Source organism: Chrysochloris asiatica, unplaced genomic scaffold, assembly GCF_000296735.1.
Source record: "Chrysochloris asiatica unplaced genomic scaffold, ChrAsi1.0 scaffold00003, whole genome shotgun sequence".
In the NCBI taxonomy this organism is placed as follows: domain Eukaryota; kingdom Metazoa; phylum Chordata; class Mammalia; order Afrosoricida; family Chrysochloridae; genus Chrysochloris; species Chrysochloris asiatica.
The window spans coordinates 2,639,763-2,661,315 of record NW_006408521.1 but is presented as its reverse complement, the minus strand read 5'-3'; positions in this window follow the sequence as shown (position 1 = coordinate 2,661,315).

The following is a 21,553-nucleotide window of genomic DNA, read 5'->3' as shown; positions in this document are numbered from 1 at the left end:
ATCATCAACAAAATTTAACATGCATGAGACATCAATGATATTATTAGAGGATTTCTGCATACCACTGGGTCACCTCTCTTGGAATGGGCACATATATGAATCTCTTTCAAGCAGATTTTAATTTTTATTTCATCAGTTCTTGGAGCCGTGTTCCTGCCAATGACTTCAGTGCATCTTAGACTTCTTTCTTCATGATCATTGGCTCTTGATCTTTTGCTACCTCTTGAAATGGTTGAACATTGACCATTTCTTTTTGGTACAGTGTATTAGTTGCATGTTTTTCTATGTTTTCTGCATCATTCAATATTTTACTCATAGAATCCTTCAATATTGCAAGTTAAGTGATGAATTTTTTGTTCAGTTCTTTCATTTTGGAAAATGTTGAGTGTGTTCTTCCTTTTTAGTTTTCTAATTCCATGTCTCTGCACATTTCATTATAATGTTTAACACTGTCTTCTCAAGTTTCCCTTTGAAATATTCTGGTCAACTCTTTTACCTCCACTTTTATTCCATTTGCTTTACCATCTCTACACTGGAAAGCAAGATTCAGAGTCTCTTCTGACATCCATTTTGGTCTTTTCCTTCTTTTTTGTCTTCTTAATGACCTTTTGCTTTCTGCTTATAAGATGTTGTTGATGTCATTCCACAACTTTTCTGGTCTCTACACATTAGTGTCTAATGCATTAAATATCTTCTTCAGATGATGTATAAATTCAGGTGGGATATGTTCAAGGTCATAATTTGGCTCGTGTGAGCTTGTTTTAATTTTTTGTCAGCTTCAGCATAAACTTGCATATGAGCAATTGATGTTCTGTTCCACAGTCTGTACCTGGCCTTGTTTTGGCGAATTATATGGAGCATTTCCACCATCTCTTTCCACAGATGTAATCACTTTGATTTCTGTGTATTCCATCTGATGCGGGCCTTGTTTATAGTCTTTTATGCTGTTTAAATAAGGTATTTGCAATGAAACAGTCATTGTTCTTGGAAAATTCTATCATGCAATCTCCAGCATCATTTCTAACACTATGCTATATTTTTGAACTACTGATTCTTCATTGTTGATTCCAACCTTTGCATTCCAATTGTCAATACTTATCAATACATCTTGATTGCATGTTTGATCAATTTCAGACTGAAGAAGTCATTATAGTGCCTCAATTTCATCATCACTTGCTTTGGTGATTGGTGTGTAAATTTGACTAATAGTTGTATTAACTGGTCTTCCTTGTAGGCGTATGGATATTATCTTATCACAGTCAGCATTGTACTTCAACATAGATCTTTAAATGTTCTTTATGATGATGAACATGACACCAGTCTTCTTCAATCTGTCATTCTGACATAGTAAACCAGGTGATTTTCAGATTTAAAAGTATCAATACCAGTTAATTTCAGCTCTCGTATGCCTAGGATACTGATCTTTATGTGCTCCTTTTCATATTTGACAACTTCCAACTTTCCTAGATTCATATTTTGAACAGTCCATGTTCCAATTATTAACAAATGCTTACAGTTGTTTTTCCTCATTTTTAGTTGTGCCCATCAGCAAATGAAGATCTATAAAGCTTCACTCCATTTGCATCATCATGGTCAACTCTACCTTAAAGAGGCAGCTCTTTCCCAGTCATAATTTGCATGGCTTCCAAAATGAGAAGCTCGTCTTCTGACACTATATCTGGCAATATCCTGGTGCTTTTCACATGCTTCAATATTCACTATTCTGATGCTATGTGACACTGTTCTACTGCTATTCATAAAGTTTTCAGTGATCACATCTTTAGAAGTAGTGCATTTCTCCTTCTTCCTAGTCTGCTTTAGTCTGGAAGTTCAGCTGAAATCCATCCACCATTGGTGACCCTGCTAGTATTTAAAATACTGGTGGCATAGCTTCCAGAATCGCATCAACACACAAGCCACAGCAGTACAACAAACTGACAGATGAGTGTGGCATACATGATGTTGTTGTTAACTTCTGTTGAGTCAGTTCCAATACATAGCAACCCTGTATACAGTTTCTGAGGATTGACTGGGTTTGAAAAGCTTACCAAATACAACTAAAACTGCAAACCAAGTAAACATTAATTAGAGAATTGGAATCTCCTAAAAATTATTCACGTCAAAACATTTCTCCCAAAGAATAAAGAGAGCTTACAGACTAGGACAAATGTTTGGGAAGGATATATCCAACAAAGGACTAATCTTTAAAGTTTATAGATAACTTCAACACCTCAGCAACAAAGAGAAAAACTTTTCAATTAAAAAATAGGCAATGAATATGAACAGATGTTTCACCAAAGAAGACATGCTAATGGGAAACAAACACCTAAAGAAATGTGCATGAGCACCAGATATAATAAAGATGAAAACCATAGCAAAAATGAGATATCATCTCAAGTCAGTATTAATAGCAAAGTTTGGAAAATAACAAATGCTGGGAATGGTGTGGAGACATTAATATTCTCAAACATTGATAGTTGTTATTATTCTTAAGTACCATCAAGTTAGTTCTGATTCATAGCAATCCTGTTTAGGATTTCCAAGGAGTGGCTGGTATGATTGAACTCAAACCCACCTTGCAGTTGAGTGCTTATCTATAGCTCCACACCAATAGTGCAATCACTGTGGAACATGTTGCAGTGTTTCCTTAAAACACTGGAAATAGAAATATCGTATGACTCAGCAATCCCTCTGCTTTTTATATATCTGGGGAAATAAGAGCTGTGGCATGAATAGCCAAATGTGCATCCATGTTCCTGCCAACAGTATTCACAACAGTAAAAAGATGAAAACAACCTAAATACCCTTCAGTGGAGGATTGGATAAACAAACTATGGTACATACACACACAAAAAATGTAATATTAAGCAATGTTAAACAATAACAATGAATCTTTGAAAGAAGCATCACATAAGTGAACCTTAAGGACATTGTTGTTGTTGTGAATTTCTGTTGAGTCGGTTCTGTATAGGGTTTTCAAGGAGCAGCTGGTGAGTTTGAACTGCTGACCTTGCAGTTCAAACAGCTTTGCAGTCTGGTGCATTAATCCACAGCACCACACCATGACATAGTATAAGTAAAATAAGTCCACCACCATAGGACAAGTATGGTATGAGACCAATATTATAAAAAGGCAAGAAAAGGTTTTTCACACTAAAAGAAACATTCTTTAATCATTACTAGGGACTAAGGGCAGGAGAAGAAGGGATAGTTAATTACTAAGTGGATAGTAGCCACATATTGTTATCTTAGGTGAAGGGGAAGGCAAAACAAAACAGAAGAGAGAAAACAAATGGAAAGAAAGAAAGGGAGAGAGAGAATGAAAATAAGGAAGGAAGAAAGAATGATCTGTTCAAATTTTTTTTTAAAGGTGAAGAATTACAACAGGGAGAAAAATGTGGTCCTGTTGAATTCTAGCTCTCACAGGATGCTCAAATACTTGAAGAAATGCTCATAGTCATTAACCAATGATGTTGTTACTGTTTTAAATGCCATTGAGTCAGTTCCAACTCATAGCAATCCTTTATAGTGTTTCCAATGAACAGTTGGTGGATTTGAACCACTGACCTTGTACTTAGCAGCCCAGTGCCACACTAAGACTCCCACTTTGTTGTTGTTAAGTGTCATTCAAGAGATACAACTCAAAACAATAATGAGATATCATCTCACCCTGGCAACAATGTTGCTGTCAGTACCATCTGGTTGGCTCTGACTCACAGTGACCACATATAGGACTTCTGAGGCTTTAAATCTTTATGAAAGCAGAAAATCTCATCTTTCTTTCCCAGAGCAGCTGATGGGCTTGCAACTTGGACTTTGTGGTTTGTAGTCCAGTGTATATTAGTATGGAGCCACCTGGCAACAACAGCAAGGATGAAAAACCAGCAAAAACAAAAAACAACAAATGCTGGCACCAGTGTGGTCAGTTTGGGACTCTCTTACACTGTGGATGGGATTGTAAAATGGCACCACCACTGTGGAAAACAGTAGGTACTTCCTTAAAACAAAACATACAGAAACAATATTATACAGCAACCCCACAACTAGGTATATATCCTAGAGAAATAAGAGGCATGACTTGAAAAGACATATTCATACACATGTTCATTGCAGCACATTCATAATAAAAAAATCTGGAAACAGGTAAGTGCCTAATAAAGGAAGAATAGGTAAAAAATACTACAGTACATACATACAATGGAATGATATTGCACATTCAAGAATAACAATCGATCCAAGAAAAGCATCTCATAACTTGCATGAACCTAGAGGACTTTAGACTTCATGACACAGTCAATCACAAAAGGACACTTATATTAAGACCACTGTTATTAAAAAATCAAGAAAAGGTTTAACACCAAAAGAAACAGTCTTTGATTGTTACCAAGATCAGAGTAGTGGGGAGGTCAAATCACTAACCAGAAATGATATACGTATTAACTTGTTGTTAGGTGCCATCGTGTCAGTACAAACTCATAGCGACCTTATGCACAGCAGAATGAAACACTGCTCAATCCTGGGCCAATCTCACTATTGTTGCCACGTTTGAGTCCATTGATGCTGCCACGTGGCCAATCCATCTCATTAGGGATCGTCCTCTTTTCCTCTGACCCTCCACCTTACCAAACATGATATCCTTCTCCAGTGACTGGTCCCTTCTGAGAATATGTCCAAAATATGAGAGATGAAGTTTGGCCATCCTGGCCTCCAAGAAGCACTCTGGCTGTACTTCTTCCAACATGGATCTGTTGGTTCTTTTGGCAGCCCATGGCACTTTCAATATTCTCCTCCAACACCATAATTCAAATGTATCAATTCTTCTATGGTCTTCCTTATCCACTGTCCAGCTTTCATGTGCATATGAGGTTATTGAAAATACCATGGCTTAGATCAGGCGCACCTTAATCCTCAAGCTGACATCTTTGCTCTTCAACACTTTAAAAAGGTCTTGTGCAGCAGATTGGCCTAATGCAATATGTCGTTTGATTTCTTGACTGTTGCTTCCATGAGTGTTGATAGTTGATCCAAGAAGAATGAAGTCCTTGACAACTTCAATCCACATCAGGCCTCCAGTCCATGGTACTTTTATTTAATATTCTTCTCCAACACAATAAATCAAACGAATCAATTCTTCTATGGTGTTACATAATCGCTGTCCAACTTTCACATGCATAGGATACTATAGAAAATACTATGGCTTGGGTCAGGCACACCTAGTCCTCAAACTGACACCTTAGCTCTGGAACACTTAAAAAGGTCTTGTGCATTAGATTTACTCAATACAATACATCATTTGATATATAGTTTTGGCAAAGGATATTTCTAGACACGTATATGTTGTTGTTAAGTACCGTGGAGTCGGTTCCAACTCATAGTGACCCTGCACAGGGTTTCTGAGGCTGTAAATCTTTACAGGGGCAGAACGCCTCATCTTTCTCCCACAGAATCGCTGGTAGTTTCGAACTGCCGACCTTCAGGTTAGCAGCCCAAGTAGTAACCACTACACTACCAGAGCTCTTTACATACACACTGCAAATATAGCCATGAGTCAGAATCGACAAAATGGCAGGTTTTTTGTTTTGGTATAGTTTAGCATACAAGGGGCAAAAGTATGCAAACTTCTTTGGCATAGCTAAATATTTTGAGAGACTGTATATCTGGACTTTGATGCTTAGGGCCATAATCTTATAGGACATCTGTATCAATTGACATAACATTGTCCACAAAGATGTTGTTCTATACCCTACTTTGGTGAGCAGTGTTTGGGGTCTTTAAAGCTTGTTAGCAGCATCGATGGACTCAAGCGCGGCAACAATAGTGAGGTTGGCCCAGGATTGGGCAGTGTTTTGTTCTGCTGTGCATAAGGTCACTATGGGTCGGTACCGACTCCTTCTGGTGATCCTAAAATAACATTTCTGTCATTTTCCTCACTTGAGCTGAATTCTTGTTTCTTATATGAGTATAAGGGGGTTTCTAACTTATTTGCATTTCATAAAGCATATCAAGATTTTTTTTTTTAATTTTTAATTTTTTAAAGTATGGCCCACTCCATCCAAGCCAAGTAATTAGACCAAAACTGTTTGCATTTTAATTGACCAGAGTTTAGAGAACGTTAACAAATCCTAAGACGAATTCTAGGCGATAGTTGACTTTTCTGAATCTTCTTGAAAAGCTTTGAAAGAGCAAGTATACGGGGACTTGTTAATCAAATGATAGTTATTTGGTAGATATTTGTTGTTGTTAGGTGCCATCGAGTCGGTACCGACCCATAGTGACCTTATGCACAGCAGAACAAAACACTGCCCAATCCTGGGCCAACCTCACTACTGTTGCCACGCTTGAGTCCATCGATGCTACCACTTGACCAATCCATCTCATTGGGAGTCTTCCTCTTTTTCTCTGACCCTCCACCTTATCAAACATGATATCCTTCTCCAGTGACTGGTCCCTTCTGATAATATGTCCAAAGTATGAGAGACGAAGTTTGGCCATCTTGGCCTCCAAGGAGCACTCTGGCTGCACTTCTTCCAAAATGGATCTATTGATTCTTTTGGCAGCCTATGGCACTTTCAATATTCTCCTCCAACACCATAACTCAGAATTATCAATTCTTCTATGGTCTTCCTTATTCACTATCCAGCTTTCGCATGCATATGAGGTTATTGAAAAGACCATGGCTTGGGTCAGGTGTACCTTAGTCTTCAAGCTGACATCTTTGCTCTTCAACACTTTAAAAAGGTCTTGTGCAGCAGATTGGCCTAATGCAATACATCACTTGATTTATTGACTGCTGCTTCCATGACTGTTGATAGTTTATCCAAGAAAAATGAAGTCCTTGACAGCTTCAATCTTTTCTCCATAGATAAGAATGTTGTTTATTGGTCCAGTGGTGCGGATTTTTGTTTTCTTTACATTGAGATGTAATCTATACGGAAGGCTGTGCTCTTTGATCTTCATCAGTAAATGTTTTAAGTCTTCTTCACCTTCAGCAAGCAAGGCCGTTATCATCTGTATATCACAGGTTGTTAATGAGTCTTCCTCCAATCCTGATGCCACGTTTTTCTTCACAGAACCCAGCTTCTCATATTGTAACTGATTGGAATACCTTAAAGGGAGCTAGAAGTTGCCCAGTGAAAGAGGCTTCTTGTTGAGCCTTAACTTTGCACAAGACCATAGGTGCTGGGGACAGCATACGCAGACCCTGGGTTGACCAGTGGCAGCCCCATTAAACCATCTCTGAATATAATCAGTTTAACCCATATGCTCTCCTTCCTCCTGAAAGTATATAGGAATATTAAGAACAATGTAGCATTTTAGATATAGATGTATGAAGCCCGGTGCCTGAGATCTTGCTCACAAACAAAAGTTTGCAAAGTGTACAGAGACAGCTTGGCTCCTTTCAGGAACCTTGCTTTATGTTATGTATCCTTAAGAAACCGCACGTTGCTACTCTAGATCATTTAAGCCTAAAAATTAATAAAACAGCTTGATTGAACCTTTTTTTCTGTAAAAATAAAAATGTTAGGTTAAGAAAAACTATGAAAATATCTTAAAAGTTGTTTCTGTGAATCATTATGTCCTGTTTTGAATGATTAATCACATTTCAGTTCTGTATCCTGTCTTAATCACATCCTCCCTTTGTGACATCTTCCCTGAGTGAATTACATCCTTCCTTTGTAACAAATCCCTCCCTAAAAAAGAGAATAAAAGGCTGAGGTAGAGTGAGTTCTGAATGCAATGCTGTGTAATGCTGGGCAATGCTAGGCAAAATGTTTGCAGATCTGTCTACCTGCCAGCTTGCATCATCTCTGTGTGTCTGTCTTTTTTGTATATATTTCATCTCTCTCTTTCTCTATCACTTTCACCGCCAGGTCTCCCTTCTTCGTGACACCCACACTTCCTTGTCGAGGCAGAACCCCGACATAGGACCTTGACACATAGGTGGAATCCAGAACCAACTGCGGTAGGAAATTTTCACTGGAAAGGACAAGCAGACTGGCCTGAAGCGACTAGAAGAACAGAAGACACTTTGTGAAATAAAGACTGGCAGGAAAAATTCGAAACAGTAACAGCAGTCTGATTGATTACTACAAGAACAAATAAGCTGTTCACCCGGGAACCATCAAGGCAAGTGGTTGGGTCCCCTCAGAGCACAAACCCCCTTCCAAGACTGAAATTCAAGGGAAATACATGAGCAGGCATGTGGTCTAGCTGGTGACTATGTTGGTCACTGATAAGGGGATAGGGGGAAAAATAGCAATGAAGTTGCAAGCTAAGCCCGACCACATCCAATAGACTCCTGTGAACCCAGGTGTAGACCTGGATGGCCATCAACATGGCAAGACCCAGGGACTTCTGGGCCCAGAGGCAGTGACATGGTCACAGAGGACTAAGGCGGAGAGTGAAGCGTCTATCTGATATGAAGTGAGGGGAGATGCACAAGCACACCCATACTTGCTGATAGTACCCACTTGACCTGGGCTGGGGTGGCTGGACGATCAAAAGTTGACTAGAAGAAGAAAGAAGAGCGGAGGAAAAAAAGAGTTACCTGCTACAATTTCATGAACTTTACCTACACTTATGGATATAGTGGAGTCCTGGTGTGGTGCGTCAGACTGCAAAGTCATTTGATCTGCAAGGGCGGTGGTTCAAGCTCACCAGCTGCTCCTTGGAAACCCTATACAGGGTCACTATGGGTGGGAATCAACTTGAAAGCACTTAACAACAACAACAACAACAACAACAACAGTATGGATGTAGCAGCTCAAAAAAGGGAACAAATCTTTACAGCAAGGATCACTCCCACCCCTTCGTACATAGGGTTGACAGGGATGGGCAACTTAGACATGGGCTACCAGAAGGTAGAACATCCACTGAATGATTTCCAATCTGTTGGGACCTGGCTGGCAAAAGGAAATGGGGATAAGACTCTGTGGTAAAATAGTGAATAATTTCCATCAGGACTGACTGTAAGGGTAGGAAATATAGAGGTAGATGTTTTTTGACAAAAGGAGGAGAGTGATTGATTTTGCAGCCCAGGAGCGGAGGTCCCTGGGACCATCAAGTAAGAAGAACAGAGAGTGGGACCCTATCCAGAGAGGCACTGACTCCCGGGATGGAGACAGAGAAGATGATGTGGACAGATGGAGCCGCTGGGGACACTGGACTCAGGGAGGGAGAAGGGCTGTGTGCTGGCGATTGGGGTGTGGGCCTGTGTGGTGTACCCTCTGGTTATTTGATGATGCTTGGAGGGGATTGTCATCATTGCAATGAAATGAAATACGATAGGATGAGTGTAAAGCTGATGTTCTGTCATGTAAACCTCACAATAAAAACTTTGAAAAAAAGAAATCTATGTATATTTCATTTTACATTTTATACATATTTCAATTTACGTCTGAATTCAATACAGAATTCTGTGTGCACCCATGATTCTTTCTAAAAATCGTCCTGCTGCTGTTGTTGTTTTGTCAAGTTGGTTCCAAGTAGGTTTTCCAAGGAACAGTGGTGAGTTCGAACTGTCGACATTTCAGTTCAAACTGACCTTGTGGTTGGGTGTTTATTCTACTTTTCTAATGACAGTTGGGGGGGAAAATTGAATTGTAAATGTATATTTACAAATATTCTCCTTTTGTTTACAAACAAGAGTGTCCATCTCACCAATCTCTTTTCTAAGAAAATCATCACTAACTATTAATCTCTTTTTTCTTAGAATGTGATAGTCTTCAGATTAATTTTGCCTTTCAAAATGTTGATATTTTGTGTAATTAGACTCTGAGAGACAGCCTGGATAAAACCATATCAAATCTGTCTCTCCAACTAAGAAATACTGAATTAATAGACAATTCTTCCTCTATTTAAGAGATCCTCATGTGTTAATCCATAAACATCAAATGATTTTTAAAAAATCCAAAAGGGAGTGAGGGAAGAAGCCATGAAGGACTTCTCAAATGGGTAGAACGTAGTTTATAATTTTCGATCAAATATAGCAATAGCTAAGGAAAAGATACAATTTTTAAAAACTATGAAGCAAGCATAAATACATTTACTTTGAAAAAACCACCATAATAAAATCCAGTTCTTTTATTTTTAAGTATCTTTTTCATAATAAGGAAAATTTTACATTGCTTTTTAGTATGTCCATCTAATTTCAATATGAATTAGAAAATAACATGTTAAAGTTAAGAAAAAAAATGTATATGCAAGGAAAATAGCATAAAAGGAGAAAATAGATCACAATGCTTGGCTCTCCTCCCTCTTCTAGCGCAAGATTCTGAAATGACATTTTTTTTTCATCATTTTCATGGTTTCTGACCAAGAAAAAAGTAAGCAAACATGAAAGAGAGGGTGGGAGATTTTCAGATTTTTATACTTGTAATTGGAATCTTATAAAGTTGAAGTACGATCTCATTTGAATGAATATTTTATATTAAAACTAAAATACTTTTAATAAAGAATTTTGTAGTTACCAGAAAGAAATTTCCTAAGTGCCTTACATTTCTCAACTGTATAATTTCCCCTACTTATAAACAATTCAGGTGGATGATTCTACTCTTTTAGACAACCATTTTTCTGGTATTCTTTGTTTTCAGTTATGATCCATCTGACGTCAGCAATAATAGTCCTCATTCCACATTTTCATCTGAATCCAGCTTGAACTTCTGGCAGTGCCTTGTGAGTGTACAGTTGCAGCCGTTGTTTAATTATCTTTAGTATTTTTACTTGCATGCAATATTAATGATACTGTACAATGATTATTACATTCTGTTGAGTCACCTCTCTTTGGAATGGACACAAATATGGATGCTGATAGTCAGTTGGCCAGGTAGCGGTCTTCCCAATTTGAAGGCCTAGATGAGTGTCTCCAGTGCTTTATCAGTTTGCTGAAAGATTTCAGATTGTATTCCATCAATTCCCAGAGCATTGTTCTTTGCCAATGCCTTTATTACATGAATAAAAAAGAAACTATACTTTCAGAATAATGACTGCCATGTAGGAAAATATATATATTTTTAAATATTATAAATAGAACCATCTGATTCAATCATTGGGGGGAAAAAATGACCAAAAAGGAGATGCAAGATATGAATTTATCTTCTAAATCTCAAAAAGTCCTTTTTTATACAGGAAATGGTAGTATGATGATCCCTCATTGATTTTTAAGGAATGAGAGAGCATGTTGATATTTTGCCAAATATTCCCAATCAAAACACATGAAGGGAATAGCTACAGGTTACAATTGGTTGTGTTGGAAGTGCTGAAGTCAGTGTAGATTGAGGGGTTTGATTAGGGAACTTGTTGCTGTTGTTGTTAAGTGCTATTGAGTCGGTTCTGACTCTTAGTGACTTTGTATAGGGTTTCTGAGGAGTGACTGGTGCATTTGAACCACCAACCTTGCTGTCAGCTGTCTAGTGACTATGCTATAGCACCCTACCAAGAAACCTCACCAAAGTACCAAACTGGAAGAGAGGTCATGCCTCCAATATTCTGCAGAGATTTGAGGTGGACAGATTAGAGACCCAGGCCAGCTAAGGCCAATATTGGTCTAAGGAAATGATAATATTTATCATAGAAATGGAGAACCTGAGGGCTGATTTGAATGTGACCATAAAGTAGTGAATAGGTTTTTGTTCCATGCAACTAGAAAGGAAGAAGAGAGACCAGAGGTAGTTTCAAGGGGGTAAAATATTGACTTAAGGAAAGACACTAAAGTTGTCCTCCCTTATGAGATGATCACTTTTAGAGAACTTCTAAAAGACAGATCTGGTAACCTTATATCATGAGTATTGCATGAATTCTCTCCACTGTGGGAAGTTAGATGACATAACCTATACTAATTATTTTTCAATAAAGAGATGCTATGCAATCAATGTTCACTTCGTGTTATATTTGAAACATCTTATATATACACACACATAAAGAGAGAGAGAGAGAAATGTAATAATGTATATAACTGTATTTTCTTGATATTAGGGTGAAATTTTTATTAATTACTTATCCACACAATAAGTTGTTGTTGTTGTTGTTGTTAAGTGCCGTCGAGTCGGTTCCGACCCATAGCGACCCTGTACAGGGTTTCCGAGGGTGTAAATCTTTACGGGAGTAGAAAGCCTCATCTTTCTCCCGCGGAGCAGCTGGTAGTTTCGAACCGCTGACCTTAAGGTTCGCAGCCCGATTCGTAACCACTACGCTACCAGAGAACAAAGGACAAATATTCAGTGGCATGCAACAGTAAATATTTAACTAGCTCACTTGTTTATTGGGTTCAGTTTAGCTGAGCAGAACTCAACTGACTTTAGGTGGCTCATTGAGATGTCTGCAGGTCACCTGGGTATCAGCTAATCTACAGTGGTCTCACTTTACTAAGTAACTTGGGATTCCACATATTCTATGAAATTCTAAAACTGAAGAAGAAATTATATACTATCCAAAAGCTCTAAATTTATTATCTAGCCAAGCCAGGACTGACTGACAAATGAATTAATTGTGAATTTCCTTTGACTCCATAGGGTAAGTACTAGACTGAGAACCACAATATTAGTAGTTCAAGCCCACAAGTCACTCCTTGGGAGAAAGATGAGGCTTTCTGCTCCTGCAAAGATTTAATACCTCTGAAACCCTACACAGGGTCGCTATGAAATGGAACAGACTCAACAGAACTTAACAACAATATCAACTTTTGTACTAAGTACTGTTGTTACCTGTTAGATACTGTTAGTCAGTTCCGAATCATAGTCCCTGCATAGGTTATACAAGGATCCGCTGATGAATTTGAACCATCAACCCTGTGGTTAGTTCAGGGTTTATCCTACAGTGCCACACTATCATTCCATTGAGTATTGTTGTTGTTAAGTGTCCTTGAGTCAGTTCTGACTCCTAGGGATCCTCTATAAGGTTTCCAAAAAACAGATGGATTTGAACTGTCAGCCTTGTGGTTCACAATATACCATTGAGTATTGTTGTTGCGTAGTGCCATTGAGTTGGTTCCAACTCATAACTAACATATATAGGGGGGTTTCCAAGGAGTAACTGGTGCTTTTGAACTGTTGACCTTGTGGGTCAAATCGACTTTGCTATCCAGTGCTTTATCCCAACAGGCCACATCAGGCTCTACCACTGAGTATTAGGATCAGCTGAAAAAAAAGGAAGACTCTAAATGAGATGGGTTAACACAGCGGCTTCAACAATAGACGCAAAAACAGGCAATGACCGTGAGCAGGATGGAACAGTATCTCGTGCTGTTGTACGTATGGTTGCTGAGTTGGAGCCAACTCAGTGACAACTAACCACAAAATAACAACAATAAATTTAAAAACATTTAGCTTGAAAAGCAAACTTTCATCTTTTTATATAGTAGTGTCATAGGTCATTCATTTATCAGTGGCCTTAGTATCCTCTCTTTGATTTGACTCCTGTATTTAACTTTGGCTTCATTCCTGATGTTTGGAGGTAGTGGTGGTGGTGATGGTTGCATGCCATGGAGTCAGTTCTGAATCATAGCGACTCTGTAGAAGGTTTTCAAGGCTGTAAATCTGTACCGGAGTAGAAAGCCTCATCTTTCTCCCCAACTGCTGACTTTGTGGATAACGGCACAACGTGTAACCCACTGCACTACCAGGGCTCCTTTTCCAGATGGCTATTTGGTGTGGCGCTGCGGGTTACTGTGTCAGACTGCAAAGCTGTTTGAACTGCAAGGTCGGTGATTCAAGCTCACCAGCTGCTCCTTGAAAACCCTACACAGAGTCACTATGGGTTGGAACCAACTCAATGGCACTTAACACAAAAATTTACCTATTATTAAACTTCATTTGCAAGTTGGAGGCGGGGGCTCTTCTATTAAAATAGTATTACATATGCAATTTGTTCATTTTATTGTTTATATCCATAAAAAGCCAAGCTGTATATTACTGGTCCTAAGTAAGCAGTTTCAAATTTTATTGGATTAAGAATACTATTTATGGAATATGGAAAAATAATAAAATATCTTAAATAACTCTAGTAAAATTTATATGCAAGCAAACTGTTCTATGCTGATTAAGTTCATGGCATATCAATAACTTGGATATATCTACTGCCTTGTAAAATTATTTTTAAATGATCTCTGGTTAGTTTCACTGAAATCAAATTATTACAAAGAAATCCTTAGATATAGAACAAAATACTACTCATATATGCAGGTCCAAAAGCCTGCAAATAATTTTAATTCTTATATTTCACTATCAAATAATATACTTATGTAATAAAAGGCAATTATTCACACATCAAAATTTATTTCAGTATTAAAACAAAATTATTTTCTAGAGACTATTTTTCCTCTAAAACATTCATTTTCTGACTATTTATTTGTTTTTTCACACTGAGCATTAATCCATGGCTCTAATTACCCCTCATTCAGCTGTAATTCAACTTGCAATAGAACCAAATAAGTAAAGTGCTTAGTTTTTGTTTTCCTTTTTTTTGGGTTCTAAATAAGTAAATTACTAATATAGAAAAGGAGGAAATACATAAGATGTTGAAGGTTCAATCTTATTTTAGGGGCTTGTCAGGCTTCAGGAAAACATCTGCAAATCCATTGTACCTGTGTCCTCCAATCTTGATATACATTGGGTCCTTTCTTATACCATTAATTCAGACCCAGGAATTACGATTTTCAAGAATCTGAGAGTCTGAGTAAGGGTAAAGTTCCATTTAACAAAGCAATGCCTACTGTTGAATTATATTAAGTTTTTAGAAGTGCTTCTTTAATATTGCCTTTTAGTATAAATTATGATTTAAAATATAATTGCCATTAACCTTGTATGGTACAAAGCTTTTCAAACCTTACAATGACCTGTGTTTATACAGAGATTTATCTTCTTTTTAATTATATTAGATTGATTTTATCAGACAAATCATCTCTCAGAATTTACCACAAATGCTGCCCTCTTAGGAGAAGGCCATAAGCATAAAATGGAAGAATATAGGCAATATCTTTCTGAAGTTTATCTTGAAGTATTATGTTTTCTTGAAATGTCTGAGGTTATGAGTACTTATAAGAATCTTGAATAGCAAGAGCTCACAAAGATGAGACTAGACCTCTTAAAGTAAAGGGTTAAAATTTTCATAGCAAGCATCATCTTTTCTGAAAATGGTACCTTCATTCCCCTCCTACATCCCATGTACTGTCAGCAGAGACTAACACTGCTGTTTGAGAATGGGAAATACAACTGGTAACTGGAGACTGTGAAAGCAGCCCTGGTGACACCACAGTTCATTGCTCTGCTGCTAACCAGAAAGTCAGTGGTTTGAAACCACTAGCTGTTTCATATGAGAAAGATGTGACAGTCCATTTCCATATATATTGTTAGGGGCCCTCGAGTCAGTACCAATTCATAGCAACCCTACGTATAACAGAACAAAACACTGCCTGGCCCTGGGCCAACTTCACAATTGTTGCCATGCTTGAGCCCATTGATGCTGCCACTTTGCCAATCCATCTCATTGGGGGTCTTCCTCTTTTTCTCTGACCCTCCACCTTACCAAATATGATCTCCTCCTCAAGCGACTGGTCCCTCCTGACAATATGTCCGAAGTATGAGAGATGAAGTTTGGCCATCTTGGCCTACAAGGAGCACTCTGGCTGCACTTCTTCCAACACAGATCTGTTGGTTCTTTTGGCAGCCCATAGCACGTTCAATATTCTCCTTCAACACCATAACTCAAAAGCATCAATTCTTCTATGATCTTCCTTATTCCCATACACATTACAGGCTTAGAAATGTAATGGAAAAGATCTGATCTATCCTATAAAGTCACTAACAGTTGAAATAAATTTAATAATAATTGTTTAGGGTTTTATTTGCTTTGCTTTTTTGGCTTAGAGGACTTCAGAAGTTATTGTATTATTGTTTTAATTTAGTAAAATCATTCCTAATGCATCTTGCTTTTAGTTCTGGTGTTACTTGACTCCTGTAATACTGAGGGCACAATGAAGCCAGAGAAATATTCTAAGATAAGTACAGGTCTTATCAGACTACAGCTAAGTGTTGTAGGTTGTGTTCCTTTCTGGAGGCTCTTGGGGAAATCTATTCTTCATTTAGGTTGTTGTCAGAATTAGTTCATTGAGGTTATAAAACCAAAGTCCTTGTTTTATTCCTCTCACATAACTGAGTTCCATTCGTAGGTTATAAAGGCCATCACATAAGTTGGCCCATAGCTCCTTTTCTTCCCTTTCTGAAGGCAGTGACAGAGTCAAGTGCCTCTCACATCATATCTCTCTAGCCGATATTCAGCTGTCCCTTTCTACTTTCAACAACTCATATGTTTAGGTCGGACCCACCTGGATAGTTCAGGATATTTTCCTATCTCAAATATCATGCCCTTAATTCATCAGTAGTCTTAATTTTCTTTTAGGCACTGAACATAGTCACAAGGCACCCTGGTGACATAATGAATTACAAGCTGGGTTGCCAACTGCAAGATCAGTAGTCTAAATCTACCAGTTGCTTCACAGTAGAGAGATGAAGCTTTCTGCTCCCATAAATATTTACAGCCTCAGAAACACTATAGAGGGTCGTTATAAGTCAGAATCAATTCAGTGGCACACAACCACCACAACCATCACCAACACAGTCACAGACTCCAAGGTTCAGGAAAGAATATCCTGAGAGGTCATTATTCCACTTCTCACAAACTGTTTCTCCTGGTTTTTAGAGTGGTTCTCTTACCATAGAGCTCATCGGCATGACTTTGGGCTGTGAAGAAGCTTCGGCTTTCACTCTTCCTGTCCATACCTCTCTAGTCTCAAAGCACCTTTTCCTGAAAATTGGATAATTTCATAAATTACTACACAGAAAATCATATTAGTTCCTCCACTAAAATAATCCGACGAGAAGAAAGTCTTTGATTTGAGATTTGATAAGAGTCAAATAATATGTTTTCACCCACTAAACTTACCTCACAAACAGGAAATCACTATAGGAAATGCATCAATCCCAAATTAGAGTGCATTGAATAAACAACTGAATCATCATGCAATCTCAAACAGCTGAGTCTATTAACTCATACAACATAATCTTCTCCTGTAAACATAGGATTAACGGTGATTCTCAGTTTTCCAGGACTTTGAGGTCTTTGGCATTAAGGATTTTCTAAACTATATTATAAAAATATAACAATATATTTTAATTTAATTACCTAGGAGTGAAGACAATTTTTCAAGGGCTAGATTAATTACATGATACCATATTATTTTTTCTTTCCTTCTTTTCTTTTATATTTTCTTGATGAGATTTAGATTCTTTACATTTTATTGTTACCACATATGCATCCCAATGATTTTATGATTTAAAAACCAGATTAAAAATAAACTGCCCAAACAAATAAAAATTTTATGGAAATGAATTGGTATGATTTACATATAAAATATGGAGACTTAATATTGGATTTTACTCGGCTGTCTACAAGTATTTTCTATATGTCGGAAATGGAAAAAAAAAAAAAAAACACAAAAACTTTCAATTGCATTGTCTATTTTCTTTTCTACTTTTTCTCCAACTCCATTTCCCTGCAATAAGTTGGATATTTTCTATTTTGAATTAGGAATGTGTTTTTGAAAATAATAATAATAATTAAACCCCATAGCATGGCTAGTCAAACTGGGAACACAAAATTAAATTGAATTGTTCTGTACACTATTACTATAAAATTTATCATCAGAACTTTAATAAATGTGCTGATGATGCACAAAGGAAATTGAAATACATTTTGGGGAGGAAAATAAATTTACTCTGCAATGGGTACATATAGTCGTCCTAAGCAAAAGCCTTGAGTCTATAGAAGACTTTTAGATATATATAAAGTCAGGAGACAAGGTCATAGTCTCATACTCCTAGCTTGAGTATATAGTCTATAGTCTTTTGTTAGTCTCACATTTATTTATCTATTGGCAACTTTTATTCAAGACCAAATAAATGAAAATTTATAATAGCTGAATGACCAACACAAAACAAGAACAAATACAGTTCTTGTAGAATTATATTTGGCTTTTCCTAGAGAACAAAAGCCAATTATGAACATTTCATTCCTCTTTGTTTTTCATAATGACTTCTCTATTTGTTTTTAACAATTATTTCTAACAATGATATAAAATATCATACATTTTAACTCAGTGGCCATTATTAAAAATATTTTAAAGGACACGTAAAATTAAATCTATCCTATAAATATTTATGAATGAGGATTAAATATTTATGCTGCTGTTGTTAAGGGCAGTTGACTTGATTCCCTGTACAGAGTTTCTGAGGAGCAGCTGGGGAGTATGCATGGCCGACCTTGCAGCTCAAACTGACTTTGCAATCCAGTGCTTATCCTACAGTGCTACCCCTGTAAAGGTTAGATTAATTCAATTTTCCTTGCTACACTTTGGTAAAAAGTAAAATATGGCAGCAATTGATAGGAAAGTACACATAATAGAAAAATAAAAGCACATTTAAAACGTGATTGGCAAGAAGGCAGCAGTTGAAAAACAGAGTACAAGAAATCAAATCAGACTTTGCAACATACTTTAATGTACAGCACAGGGGACTTGAAGTGCTTGTTTTTAGGTGCCATAGAGTCACTTCTGATTCATAGTGATGTTATGTACAATAGAACAAAATATTGCCCAGTCCTTTGCCAAAGCCAATAATTGCTGTTACGTTTGAGCTCATTGCAACTGCCACTGTGCCCATTCATCTCATTGCAGGATGTCCCTTTTTTCCCCGTGATCCTCCACTTTACTGGCTTTAACGGTTGGTGCCCAAATTTGTATAATGGTGGTATTAACTGATCTTCCTTGTAGGCTGTAGGTATTATCCTATCACAAACAGCATTGTACTTCAAGACAGATCTTGGTATGGTCTTTTTGATGATGAATGCAACACCGTTCCTCTTCAATTTATGATTTCCAGCACAGTAAAGCATTTTGAATTTTGTCAGATTCAAAATAGCTATTACAAGTCCATTTCAGCTCACCAATGCATAGGATATCAATATTTATGCTTTCTATTTAAATTTTGACAACTTCTAATTCTTTCTTTATACATTCCATGTCCAATTATTAATCAATATTTACAGCATTAGTTTTGAGTTGTGCACCATCAACAAAGGAATGTCCAAAGGCTTTATCCTGTTCATGTAATCACGGTCAATTCTACATGGAGGACACAGCTCTTCCCCAGTTGTATTTTGAGTGTCTTCCAACCTGAAGAACTCATCTTCTGTCATTATATCTGACAATTTCTAGAGCTCTTCATCATGTTTCAATATTCAAATTTCTGGTTCTGACAGTGTTCCTCTGCTATTCATAAGGGTTTCAGTGACTAAATATTCTGGTAGCATAGTGGTTAGGAATTAGGCTGCTAATCTCAAAGTCAGTTGTTCAAAAATATCAGCCATTCTGCAGGAGAAAGATGAAGCTTTCTGCTTTCATAGATTTACAGCCTCAGAAACCCTATGAAGGGTCACCATGAGTCAGAACCAACTTCACGGCACATATTCAGAAGTAATCTCTTCTTCTTCCTAGTCTGTCTTTGTCTGGAAACTCAGCTAAAACCTACCCAGCATGCGGGACCTTGTTGGTATTTAAAATATCCATGGTGTAGCTACCAGAATCACAGCAAAATGTAAGCCATCAGAGTATGACAAACTGACAGATTTCTTGATTGCTGCTTCTGTGAGTATTGATGTTAGATCCAAGCAAAATGAAGCCTTTGACAACTTCAATATGTTTTCCATTCATCATGATGTTATTTATTGGTCCAACAGAAAGGATTTTTGTTTTCTTTACATTAAAGTGCAACTCATACCGAAGACTGGGATCTCTGAACTTTGATCAATAAGTATTTTAAATCATCTCCACTTTCAGTAAGCAAGGTTGTATCATCTGCTAATTGCAGGTTATTCATGAGTCTTTCTCCAATTCTGATGCCATGTTCTTCATATAATCCAGCTTCTTGTATTATTTGTTCAGTATACCTACTGAATAAGTATGGTGAAATACTACAACCCTGCTGCACACCTTTCCTGATTTTAGACATTTTGGTGCATACATCTGAATAATAATAGTATTAACTGGTCTGTTTTGTAGGCATATGGATATTATCCTATCACAAACAACGTTATACCTCAAGATAGATCTTGAAGTGTTATTTTTGATGATGAATGTGATGCCATTCCTCTTTAATTTGTCATTCCTGGAATAGTAAACTATGCAATTGTCAGATTCAAAATATTAACACCAGTCCATTGTAGTCTACTAATGCATAGGATGTCAGTTTAGTTGCTTCATTTTGTTTTTTACAACTTCCAGTTTTCTTAGATTCATACTTCGTACATTCCATGTTCTGATTAATAATAAATATTTGCAGCTACTTCTCCTTATTTTGAATTTTGTGCTGTCAGCAAATGAAGGTCGTGAAAAATTTTCTCCATTCCTGTCATCATGGTCAACTCTACTTTGAGGAAGCAGCTCTTTCTGAATTGTATTCTGAGTGTCTTCCAACCTGGGGGGCTCATCTACTGGCACTGTATCTGACAATATTCTGGTACTCTTCATCATGTTTCAATATTCTGGTGCTATTTGTCATTGTTCCACTGCTATTCCGAAGGTTTTCAGTGGCTAAACATTCAGAAGTGTTCTGCCAATCCTTCTTCTGAGTCTGTCTTAGATTGGAAGCTCAGCTGAAACCTGCCTACACAGGAGGCCCTGACACCAATCAAAATGCCAGTGGCATACCACAGCACCACAGAAGCCAACAGAGTACAACAAAATGTCAAACAAGTGGTGATGACGTGCTTAGTGGTGAAGATTAAAGACTACAGCTTTCAATATAGATTGAACCTCAGTGTGAAGAAAATGAAAATTCTCATAACTGGACCAGAAATAACATAATGATAAATGGAGAAAAACTGATATTGTCAAAGACTTCATTTTATTTGGATCCATAAACAACACTTATGAAAGTACCAGTAAAGAAATCTAATGATTTGTTAAATTAGGCAATACTGCTACAAAAGATTTCTTTAAAGTGTTAAAGACCAAATAAGTCACTTTGAGGACTAAAATGGTATTTTCAATCACATTGTCTGCATGTGAAAGCTGGACAATGAACAAGGAAGCATGGAAAAAAATCCACAAATTTGAATTATGACGTTGGTAAAGAATAAGGAATTGAAGATCTTCGTTGTATTGTGCATAGTGTTTGGTTGTATTGGACATAGTGTCACTATGAGTTGAAATCAACCTGATGGTACCTACCAACAGTATAAACCATGTACTCTTCAGTGGTGGTGGTAGTGGTGGTGGTATGCTGTGGAGTCGATTCTGACTCATAACAACCCTGTACAGGGTTTACAAGGCTGTAATTCTTTACAGGAGCAGAAAGCATCATCTTTCTCCTGCAGAACCACTGGTAGTTTGAACTGCTGACCTTGAGATTAGCAGCCTTACTTATAACCACTATGCTATCAGAGCTCCTTTGCCAACCATTTGGTTAGCAGCCCAATGCTTACCCTACCAAGCCATGAGCACTCC